This window comes from Rhinolophus sinicus, chromosome 14, assembly GCF_057876585.1.
Source record: "Rhinolophus sinicus isolate RSI-liver-muscle chromosome 14, RSI-T2T, whole genome shotgun sequence".
Classification (NCBI taxonomy): Eukaryota; Metazoa; Chordata; class Mammalia; order Chiroptera; family Rhinolophidae; genus Rhinolophus; species Rhinolophus sinicus.
The window spans coordinates 70,313,226-70,325,576 of record NC_142514.1 but is presented as its reverse complement, the minus strand read 5'-3'; the positions used below and the strand labels follow the sequence as shown (position 1 = coordinate 70,325,576).

The window sequence follows — 12,351 nt, the reverse complement described above, 5'->3', positions numbered from 1 at the left end:
CTGCTAATCCTCTCTCCTCTTTAGCCTGGGAGTGGAGTCAAAGAACCAGCCCTGGCCCTTTTGGCGTGTTTTCTTGGCCACTACACTTTGGTATGCAGCTTTTATTGTATTTTTGTGCCACAAAGCACATAGCACTATGTGTTACACATAACTCGGATCTTTATGTCGTAAAAATACAAAAATATATATGGAAATGATAGACACCGATTTCCATATAATGATTTCCTCTGAGGATGAAGGGAAAGATGAGGAATGTAAGGGGAGAGGGTTTAGGTCTGGTGGTAATATTTTATTTCTTCTTAGAAAAGTGTTTTAAATTAATATGACAAACTTTTGACATCTGTTTACATTTAGTGTGGATGCAGAGCTACCTTTTTATATTACTATCTCTAGTTATACAGACATTTTTTCTGTATGTTTGAAATGTTTTATCACTTAAAATTAAATGGAAAAATGAATCTAGGTTACAATAATTTTTCTGCTTTAGGTTTCGCTCTCCCTTTATGCTCAAAGACAGAGAAAATAGAAGTCATCCGCTAGAAACTATCCCAGCTCCCCACCCGTAGATATACATGTGTGCACCCATCCTTTCCTCTCCCTTCTGTGTACAGTGAGGTCGCTGTCTCTTCCTCTCTACTCCGGACCCCACCCTTCTAATCTCCTCAGGGACTTCATGCTGTTCATCTGTCAACACCTGACTCCCTTCAGTCACCTTTCTCCTGAGTTCCTGTCCACATTTAAATATGTACTAGTTTCCCTTAGCTTGAAAAAACCTCTGCCTCAAGCCCAGTGAATGCTCTCTGTCTGTCCTCCTCTTCGTAGTCAAGCTTCCTTTAAGAGATGATGACTCGGTTGTCTTTATTTTCACACGTCCTACTCTTCAACCGTCTCCAATCTGGCTTCTTTCTCATGATGTTACTCTTTCAAGGTCAACAGGACTTCTGTGTCATCAAATCCAATGGATACCTTTTAGTTCCCAGCTTTGTCACCTCCCAGCAGCATTTGACAACCATTGACTGCTCTCTGCTTCTTGAAATCCTCTTTCCATGATTTCCACGTTACAACATTCTTCCGGTTTTCTCCCAGCCTGTCTCTTCCTCCATGCTTTCCTGTGTCAGTTCTCCATTTTTCAACCAGCTGTTAGGGGAAATTCCCAGGGTGCAGTCCTAAACCCCTTTCTCCTCCTGAATTTCTTCTGTAAGTTGTAGCAGCTACTCCCATGGTTTTACTACTTTCACTGTGTCCCCTCTGAGCCCTTCTTGTGACTCTCAAACCTCTGCCTGTAGCTCTGACCCATTTTCTCAGCCACGGACCCATATATCCAGTTGCCTCCTAAATACCACCCACGTGACTTACGGACACTTCAGGTCCCAACAGGGGCAAACTGAACTCATTCATTTATCTTTCCCCTAACATTTTTGTCCTCCAGTATTCCCTATTTTAGGAAATGGCACCACAATCCATTCAGTTACTGGGGTTGCTTGATTTCTCCCTCACCACCACATTCATGTCCATTTAACCATGAAATCCTCTTAATTCTCCCTCCTAGCTATCTTTCAAACCTTCCTCATTTCCTGTCATTTCTCACTGCCAAAACCCTAGGGCATTTGCTTCCTAACTGACTTCATTTTTAACTCTAGACATTTGAGATTTAGATATTTTTAGTCTAATGCTATTTCAGTACCTGTTATATTTATTTTAATTTTTTTCTTATTGAAGTATAATTTACATACAGTGACTTGCTCAGATATTAAGTTATATAATTTGATCAGCTTTGACAAATGTATTACCTAATGTAACCTTCACTCCTATGAAGATACAGAACATTTCCATCTCCCTAGAAATTTGTCTTGTGACCCTTCCCAGTCAATGCGACTGATCTAATTTTTTAAAAAATTCTAATGCATTTTTCAAAAATAAAAACATCCCAGCATAAAACACCAAAAGATATTCAAAGCTATTTTATTAGTAGTATTGACATGGAGCTATTCTAAAACATAGAACCCGGGTGGCATCTGGTGATTAACTTAGCTATCCTGTTTTGTAAGCTCTAAACATTTTACTATTAAGTTCAGTATAAATGGGTAGGAAAAGAATGTCAACTATAATTTTGTGTGTGTGTGTGTATATATATATATATATATATATATATATATATATATATATATACACACACACATAGTCATGGCACGTAAAGTACAACATAGGGAATATAGTCCATGGTATTATAATAGCTGTGTACGATGTCAGAGGGGTAGTAGACTGGGTGGGGTTATCACTTTGTGAGGGGTGTAAATGTCTAATCATTATGTTGTTTTGTACACCTGAAACTAATAATAAAATTAAATTTAAAAAATTGGTAGGAAAATATTTGCTGATTTTCTAAGCTACCCATGAAGTATGATAGCAATATTTTAGACTAACCTTTTTTATTTAACTTTAGATAGATAGATAGATAGATAGATAGATAGATAGATAGATAGATAGATTGATAGACAGACAGACAGACACACACACATACACCCCTTTATACTTTGGGAATATTTACATAGAGCTGAGGAGATGAGGAAAATGAGTCCAGAAAAAAAATGTAAATACATCAATACCTGTTGAGAACCTTTTATACATAAATGTACATAATGGAATATGAAAAATAGTTATTTTTATTTAACTTACAAAGAACGCTACACTTTTATTTAGGTGAGATGTCCAAGAGAGCTCCAAAATATCCTAAATATTAAAAAAAAATTATCTTAGTATTTATGGGCTGTGCTATGCCAGTATCTTTTCATTTTTCTATTATGCTGTTTTCCTGATTAATTGTTTTAAATCATACCTTAAAACTTCTAGCGATTAAAAATATAGATTAGAAATTATTTTGTCGTTAACATGAATGTTAAACATTCAAAGAACCTAGCTGAACCCGGGAGCTGACCTCTTTTGTTTAGTCACAGGACAGGTACAGTAGAGGCAGCCAAATCTGAGCTTGCTTATCCTGGCCCATCCCTGCGGGTTGCAGGTCTAATTCAGAGGGATCATCGTTAAGGATAAGAAGTAATGTAGGCTCCTCCATACAGGTAACTCAGCCCTTTTTCTTTGCAGCTAGGCTGGTTTGGGGTCATATATTCTGCATTAGAGACACCTGGTGCAGTGAAAAGAGCAAGAGTGCTAGACCTGACACTACTTTGGAGAAAAGAACACTACCAGGTTCCATGTACTATGTCTTTTTCCGCTAATCTTTGTACTTTTTTCATTTGCATCTCTATTGGGAAAATTTTTTGATTACATATCCCTGATATATGTGTCACTATTAATATTAAATACATTATTATACTTCTACAAATAGGAATTTTGAAGTATATTTTCTTCTTGTCTATAAAATGCAACATCTGCATTTTATAGATGAAGATAATAAAACTCAGGGAAGTTTAGCAACTTGACCAACATCACAGAACTTACTAACTGGGTTGTATGTGACAAATCCCAAACCATTTGAAGCCTCAGTTATAAAGTTACAGATTCCAACTGTGATCTGCAAGGCCTCTTCTAGCTCTGAACAACCTCTGCTTCTATGCCTATCTCTCTCTATATATATATTCTATACCTAGCTAAAATATACGTGTAATCTCTGATTTAATATTTCTTAACAGATAATGTGTTATGATGATCCATATATGAATAACTAGTAATTTTAGGAATTAGCGGGTGGTAGAAGAGAAACTAAATACTTAAAATAATATTAAGCTTGGTCTTAGCCACACACTGCCTAATGATGGAGATATGTTCTGAGACATACATCCTTAGGCAATTTTGTCATTGTGTGAACCTCATAGAGCGCACTTACACAAACCTAGATGCCATAGCCTACTACACACCTAGGTGATGTGGTATATAGCCCATTGCTTCTAGGCTACAAGCCGTACAGCATGTTACTGTACAAAACAACACGATATCAAATCAAACACAAGAGAAAGTGATGCAATCAAGAGATGCAATGAACATGAGATGTATGAGGCTGCTGCTGGTGTAACACAGCACAGTGTTTTACAGCAAACTTCTTTTTTCTGTAAGTGAAAAGGGTACACTCTAAAATGAGGATAAAAAGTATTACAATAAATACATAAACCAGTAACATAGTCACTTATCAAATGTTATGTACTAATCATAATTGTATGCACTATACTTTTATACACCTTGTAGCGCAGATTTGTTTATACCTGCATCACAACAAACACGTAACACATTGTGTTACGATGGTATGACGTCACTAGGCGATAGGAATTTTTCATTTGAATCTTATGGGACCACCATTGTATATGCGGTCCGTCGTCAGCCTGAGCATCATTATGTGGGCATGACCTTAATTTTAGAAATCCACTGGTACTTTCTGCTTACAGGTGTTTGCTGCATATAGTAATTCCCTCATATCTGCAGGGGATACATTCCAAGATCCCCAGTGGATGCCTGAAACTTTGGATAGTACCCAATCCTATATGTACTGTTTTTTCCTATACATTCATACCTGTGATAAAGTTTAATTTATAGATTAGGCACGGTGAGGGGTTAACAACAACTAATAACAAAATAGCACAATGATAACAACATACTTTAATAAAAGTTATGTGAATGTGGTCTCTCTCTCCCTCCCTCCCTCCCTCCCTCCCTCCCTCCCTCCCTCCCTCCCTCCCTCCCTCCCTCCCTCCAGTAATTTTTATATTTTCCAGTCTAAACCCATTCCTGAATCTGTGTTACCATCCCTTACTTGTATTAAGTGGCTTGGTGTCACTCCTTTCAGGGGATCTCTTGCTAAAGTCTTTGTATAGGCTCAGGGTTTTCTAGAGGAACCCATTGCTATCAAGCAGACATTTTCTGTTCATACCTTCCACTCACAAATGTAATGCTTTTTCATCTTAACTGAGCCCTTATCATGCACTGTGACCTTAATTTTTGCAATTTGAGTTATAACAGTAAAACTAGCCCAAATTTATTTTTCCTTCTTCACAATTTTATGGGTAGAAAATTTGTTCTTACCATCAATCTTAGCAACCTCAGCACAGGATTATTTTTTCTTTCCTATTAAGTTGAGAACGTCCACCTTCTCACTTAAAGGAAGCACGTTAAGGCTTCTCTTTGGCATACCCAAATTGCCATCATCACTACTCTTGTGCTATGGGGTAATTTTTCAGTAAAATAAGGGTTACTTGAACACAAACACTAAGATACCACAGCAATTGATCCGGTAACCAAGACGGGGCGCATCTAAAGTGTGGAGACACTGGACAAGATTCACATCCAGGGCGGAACAGAGTGGGATGTTGCAAGATTTCATCACGCTATTCAGAAAGGCACACAATTTAAAACTTATGAATTATTTCTGGAATTTTCCATTTAATATTTTCAGACCGAGATTGGCTGCGGGTAACTGAAACAGCAGAAAACAAAACCCAGATAAAGGGGAACTACTGTAGTTAAGAGATTGGTAGCAACAGTCACTTCAAACATGACTTACAATATATTCATTATCCTAAATACCGTAGGTATTTCTATAATAGTATATTTTCATGTGGATTTTTAGGTAATTACTTTTCAGCATTTTTCCCCTACAGCAAAGTGAAGCCTATTATTTCTCTACGTACTGGGGCTGCAGTAAATAACTGCCAGTATGGTAGATGCCTCTCTCTCCACAATGTCAGCAAAAACATTTTCATTTAGAGACCGTCTCAGTTCAGTGCACTTTCTTTATAAGTCAGCTCCTTTTCTGCTAAATAAAAATCGCTGTGATCGAAATAGCTGTCATTTGCCTCGGAAGCATTTTTCTATAGGATCTGTTTTGTTTTTAGCTTTCTTTGGATTTAAAAAGAGAAATGGGGAGACAATTTTAGGTTAACACCTGTCCAAGAAACCCCCAAATTAGAGATGACCATCTGGTTTGCATGATTTGTAATATTTTCAAAATAGGACCTTACTATTCCAAACAGATCTTTAGGCTATTGTAAAATAATAGTTAATTTTAAAACTGAACATTTTACTATCAAACTGAAAAAAGGATAGTGAGATGTTGGTTTTGTTTCTTCCAATAAGGAATACTTCTGTAACCTCTCTGTTCTCCAGGAGACTGATATGGGCAGTGTAAGGTCATATTTCTAATTCCTCACATAACCTGAAGGCCTGTTTGGATTCCTCTGTGCTTCTAGTTATTTTAGGTCCAGCCTAAAGTAATCAACAACAGCAGCTCTTAAGATATCTGGATTTGATGAGGTCATCCCTGCCTTGGGGGTACTTTAAAATTCACTAGCCCTCCTGGGTCCTGTAATCACTTTGAAATAAATTTCCCAGATACACCCCTGAAATGCTGCATTTTACAAGTCCTGATGTTATCATTCACCAGCTCTATTTAGTGCCCCACTGGTCTAGGTACACTAGAGCTTTTTCCAAATCTAGTGCTAAAGATTCAGAGAATATATAAAAAAGCCGAGACTACTGTCAAAGAAATGAAAGTAAAACTGTAATTGCCTATAGAATTGGATGCTGGGGAAGTAAAATAAGTGCATTTGAAAAACCAGTGACTGTTTATTGTTGCAAGTTTTTTGGAAAGCAGTGTAAAATAATATGTATCATAAACCTTTTAAAACTGTATACCTTAGAGCCTGCTTCGCTGATCCTATGCTGGAGTGGTAGCTCGTGTATAAAGATGACCCCTCCTGGTATTCATGCCCTTACGTAATGTCCCCCTACGTTCAATCTGATGTGGCCTTGCATAACCAAGAGTGTGGCAGGAATGATGCAGTTTCCGTCTGGGAACACTTGCTCTGGGTTAAAGGCAATCATTGTGTAAGAAGCCTTACTACCCTGAACACCGTTCTCTGAAGAGGCACACGAAGCTCTTCCAGCAATTCCTGCTGAGGGGTTGGACATGTGAATAAAGGAGCCATCTGCATGTCCAAACCAGGCAGTCAGTCCTTCATCACATGACTCCAGTCCTAGTGAGAAATGCATGAGAAACGACATACTGACCGGCTGAGCCCAGTCAACCCTTAGCGCCATGAAAGACATACATTATTGTAAGCCACTAAGTTTTGGGGTAGTTTGTTCTACAGTAATAGAAAATTGGAACATTTAGCTTTTTTAACCCCTGTCCTTACGCACTGGGATGTTGAAAAACCGAGAGACCGAGTTCTTTTCATCTGCTGTTGCAAACGCCAATGATCCCTTTATTTAGAGTGCTAATGGAGGCCACAGCTCCCTCCCATCTACTCGGTCAAGTTCTGGGTGTCTGCTTGTTCACTAGAAGCCTTCTGTGTGCCTTCTTTTTCAGTCCTGAATGACTTAGGTCACTCCATGCAACTAATTCCCCAGGTATTCTTGCATTTTTGATGCTGTCAACTCCTGAGTATAAGAAATATGAAACCAGGTTTCAGAGAAAATGTGAAAGTTACCTGCTCCTTGTTGGAATTTTAATTCTAGAGTTCCCATAATCAAAACAGAATATGCTCATGCAAATAAAACCTCTACAATTTAGATCAGAGAACTACTAGGATTCTTCCTATAAATGTGAAAACTCACCTGTTACAAAGATGAAGAATGCTGAAACTGTCTCCTAGACTAGTAATGCCTTTTGACAAGGAATTCTTCTCTCAAGTTTTGTGGTTAAAATGCATTTTCATGCTCAAGATAAGCTGGGAAGCATGTACATTTTTAGAACCTTTCTTTTCACTATTTTTAACTTACGTAAACTTAAGGAAGGTTTTCCTTGTTTGGAATGACATAAAAGTTCTTTTTTTAATGTGTCTTTGATTATCATAGTTGTCTTTTGATGTTTGTGAAAATTAATGGGATAATTTAAATTCGGTACATTTAGATATCTTCTTCATAGTTTTCCAGTAGCCCTTCAGCTGGCAGTGAGGCATTCTAATTGAAGGGATAGGATCTATTCCAAATAAAGTTTATCTGCATGTTTGTGATGTACAGAAATATTTACCCTATTAAATGGTTTCTTCATGTTTCTGTTTTTTATAGCTAGCATAGTTTCAAAAGTATTACTGTAAATATCAGGAATTTATTTAAAGAAAAGGGTAAAAGTCATATCTGTCAATAATTTTAACTAGTTTTTTCAGCCAGCTTACTTCTAACTATGCTGTAAAAGTCAGCTAGGTACAATGTTGTCAATATAAGAAGAAGAAAAAAATTTTTGAAGATTATTTTAGAGTAGCTAGTAATTGAAAAATCTGAATAAAATGGACAAACATGTCTCAGCTTTTTCTATGAAATGATGAAATGATTGTATTTGAGTTTTGCAAGTAATAACCTTATCAATTATGTTTCCTGATTATTCAAGTCCACTAAATATATTAAGTAAAATATTTGTGAGTAAAAGTAGAGATATAATGGATACATATTTTTCTAGCCTACTTCTCAAGATTAATATCCACGTGGAGAGTGTTTGGGAGTAAAATAAATGGGACTTTGTGCTTTATATATTTATGAAAGATGTTGACTCTGAATTAGATAAGAAATAATCTTAAATGGCTAAACTTTGATGTGTTGCCTCTTTATGCCTATTTTGAAACTTAATGTAAAATTATTTAACAAAATCAATTCAGATTTGTTTTGAAATAAAAAATTATCACAATGAGATCAAATGATATAAAAAAAGAAGAAAAAGTATCACTATTCTTTAGAATGGACTTAGTAGAGAAAGTTAGTTTCATCATTTATGTATTTCCGATCTCCAGTGATTTTTCTTTATCATAAAATATTCGTAATCATTTACTTTAGTCATAAAGAACTGCTTCTATTATTTTCAGACAGATGTTATCTTTTTCTAATTAGTCATTTATGCCTCAAAGATTAATTTATAAAAAATGATAGTGTCATATAAATTTGATTCTTTCAACCCCATCATTTTTGTTTTGATTTTATCATGTAACCTTGTAGTAACAGTGTTTCTCAGCCGGAGCACTACTGTCATTTGGGTCCAGATAATTATTGTGCGTGTGTGGGGGGGACGTTTTTCTGTGCATTGTAAGATGTTTAGCAGCATCTCGGGTCTGTACCCGCAAGATTCCAGTAGCACTTCCCAGTTGTGAAACAAACATTGTCTCCAGACATTGCCAGGTGCCCTCTTGGGGGCAATATTGACTCCAGTTGAGGATTACTGCCACAGTATATTTACCAAAATTCTTATCGTGCTTTTCAGAATAATTTAGAATAAAGCTGTGTACCATTAGTAGCTAGGCACAAAATCAGCAGAATAGAGGTGCTGTTAGGCAGTATTTTAGGTGGTTCTATAGTTCAGCATAAATAAAAAGGTCAGAAACAATAACTATATTTCTTAATCAAAGACTAGATTATCTAGGTAATTGGTACAGAACAGACCACTGGAAACATTTTAGTGAGTGCCACACAGGGAAATAAAATTAGTTAATAGCTATAGATGTCATTCATGGCTGTTTTTCTTCAATCATTATTTTTAAATATAAAGTAGCAGGATCTACAGATATTAAAGGACACATGAAGGTCCTTGTACTGTTTTGTGTTACCCCCAAATCACAGTAATTTTCCTTGGCATGCTGGAATAAGTATGTATTTCACTACTTTTGTCATTATGTCTACAAGAGGCGATGCCCAGTGCCCTGCTGGGAACGTCATTAATCTAACTTCCTCTCCAAATTTTTGGCATTCTGTATCATGATGAACACTCAGCAGGCAAGCCAGTTCACAGGGTGTTTTTCAGTTTAAACATATGCCAGAGAAAATAGAAAAATGTAGCCATTTGAACAACATAGAAAAGCAAAATTATTTCAAATTTATTAAATAGGATACACAGGAGGGAGAAATACACAAAAGTCTTAGTTTCCAACACCTGTTAAGGTTACTGTGCATTTGAAAGCATTTTGTGGTAGTTTTATTGAACATTGGTCAAAAATCTGAGAAAATTATTGTTGGAGAATCTAAAGGGCAGTTGACATCACTAGACTTCTTGAGATGGGTGTCCAGTAGAAGGTAAGACAGGACTAAATCCCGAACACTGGGAGAGAACGCTACTCACCAGGTCTGTTTTGTTTTTCTTTACTTGGTGATACATCCCTACTGTGGAGCAAGGCAGGAAGAGGGAGAAAAGAAAATAGTGTAAGGTCTTCCCTGGTGTTTTTTACTATTTGAAATTAATCTTGATTTAAAACCCTATCTCAAAAAAATCATATAAAATGATAATATAAAATTAGATTTCTAAAAGTAAAATCATGCCATGCTATGGTCCTTCAAGTGACACTTTTAACTATTTTAAGGGTACTTGTATAGTAAATTTATTATGTGTTTGACCCTGATCCGAGACGTGCTGAAAGTGCCTAAGGCAGTACCTGTCACATAGTAGACGATTAATAAATACTTGCTGAATGTGTGGGAAGGGGATATCCTGGTGTGGCAGTATGTCTTATTGTACAATATAATATCAATTTTGTTTCAACCGTACCCCACATACTTTTCCCTTCCCATGTTATTGTTAAGCAAATTCTGGATATCATTTTATTGATAAATATTTCAACGTCTATCTCTAAAAGATTAGGGCTCTTTAAACATTAAAACAGACTATTACTATCTAAAATATTAAAATAATGCCTTAATATCATCAGGTATCCTGTCAGTCTTCAAATTTTCATTGTCTCATAAATGTCATTCCCCCCACACACACGCACACATATTTTTTCATTTGAGTCAGGACTCAAAAAAGATCCACATATTGTGATTATTTGTTTTTTAACTATTTTTAATCTTTAGTTGTTCCCATCTTCTCTTTACCCCCTTGTAAGTTATTTCTTGAAGAAACTGGGTTGTTGTGTTGTAGCATTTCCCACAGCCTAGAGTTTACTGATTATATCCTGATAGTGTCACTTACTTAGGTGTCACTTCTGTTCCTGTCTCCTGTATTTCCTGTAAACTGGTAGTTGGAGCTAAAGGCTTGATCAGATTCAGATTCAGTTTCTTTTTGGCAAGTTCAAAAAGAAGGTGGTGGCCAAATCATAATGATGGCATTATTGGCTTTTTGCTCTGTGCCTTGCATATTGATTTAGCTAACATTTGTTGAGTATTTTTATGTGCCTAGCATTGTGCTTGGTTCTATAGATACTGTGTCATTTATTCTTATTTAAGCCTCATAATGCTATTACATATCCATTCCTATCTGATGACCAGACCTTTTATTAAGGCCAAGTAATCTTAAATGTCTTTCAAACAAACCCCTTGGCATATATTCCCATTGTCATTTGTGTGATTTAATTTGGAGTTGTCTAAACTTTCTTTTCACTGGATTAATTTAGACTAGACAAAAACACCTTGCATTAAAGGCATTTTTCATATTGTAATAGAATTAAAATAATAAAGCTCAAAGACCTATCATTTAGCTGTGAATTCGTTATACTCAAGCTTTTTGGTACTGGGATTCACCATCTGTGAATCTCACAAAGACTGATATCTAAACCATAAATAGGGCCAACAGAATTGAGTATTTCCTGAGTCTCTCTTTTCTTTGCTCTCATTGTCTTCTGCAGGTGCACTTTTATGTCTCTTTCATCTCTTTCTGCCTTCTGTGTATGCTCACAGTATCCTACTGTTGCCCAGTGTGAGAAACTAGCTTGTGATTGTAAAAGCAAAACTAGCTTTTTGTTTTTTGTTTACATATCTTTAATTTATTCTGTTCATTTCTCACCATAGTTCTAAACTCTATTGTTTATAAAACCAGACCATTGGAGCTCCAGATTCAAAAAATAAATGTCAAAGTATCTTGACCAACTGACATTTTTGAACATTAAAGTGTTTGATACGTGCATGTGCTTTGTTGATTCCGAGAAGGAATATACCTACCAAAAAGGACTCCTTGTAGTTAACAGGGCCCAAATTTATGAACAGAATCTAGCAGCCATTGTTTACAGAGGCCTCTCACACGCGTTGCTTATCAGGGAAAAGCTGCAGACTGAGCCGCCAGCCTCCTGCACTGATGTCCTGGTGTCTGAGCAGGAATCTTATAAAGGAGTTCCTGGAATTGTATTTCGACGAATGGGCTGAGATCTGCTCCATCCAATTGGAGCTGCACAGCTATATCCTCATTTGCATCTTTACTGACCCATTAGAGCAGCTTCATAATGACCAATCAGGACATGAGATTCCTACCAATCAGGACAGTACTATTTGAACCAATCAAACTGTGCAAATTTGGATTCCTCATTTATGTAAAAATGGACCAAACAGGGACTGGAGTGGGCATATTCTCTATATAAGCCATACTCCTTTGGGTGAAGGGGAAGCACACTTTCCATTTCCACTGGCGGCTGCATTCCCTGGTTTGCAAACTATTCA

The 12,351-nt window shown here is 36.5% G+C and overlaps 1 protein-coding gene across 2 annotated transcripts in view; it reads left to right on the top strand.

Moving 5' to 3' along the window:
• DIPK1A (divergent protein kinase domain 1A) overlaps positions 1-12,351 on the top strand; it is a 90,141-nt gene that overhangs the window by 47,824 nt on the left and 29,966 nt on the right. The window lies entirely within an intron of this gene.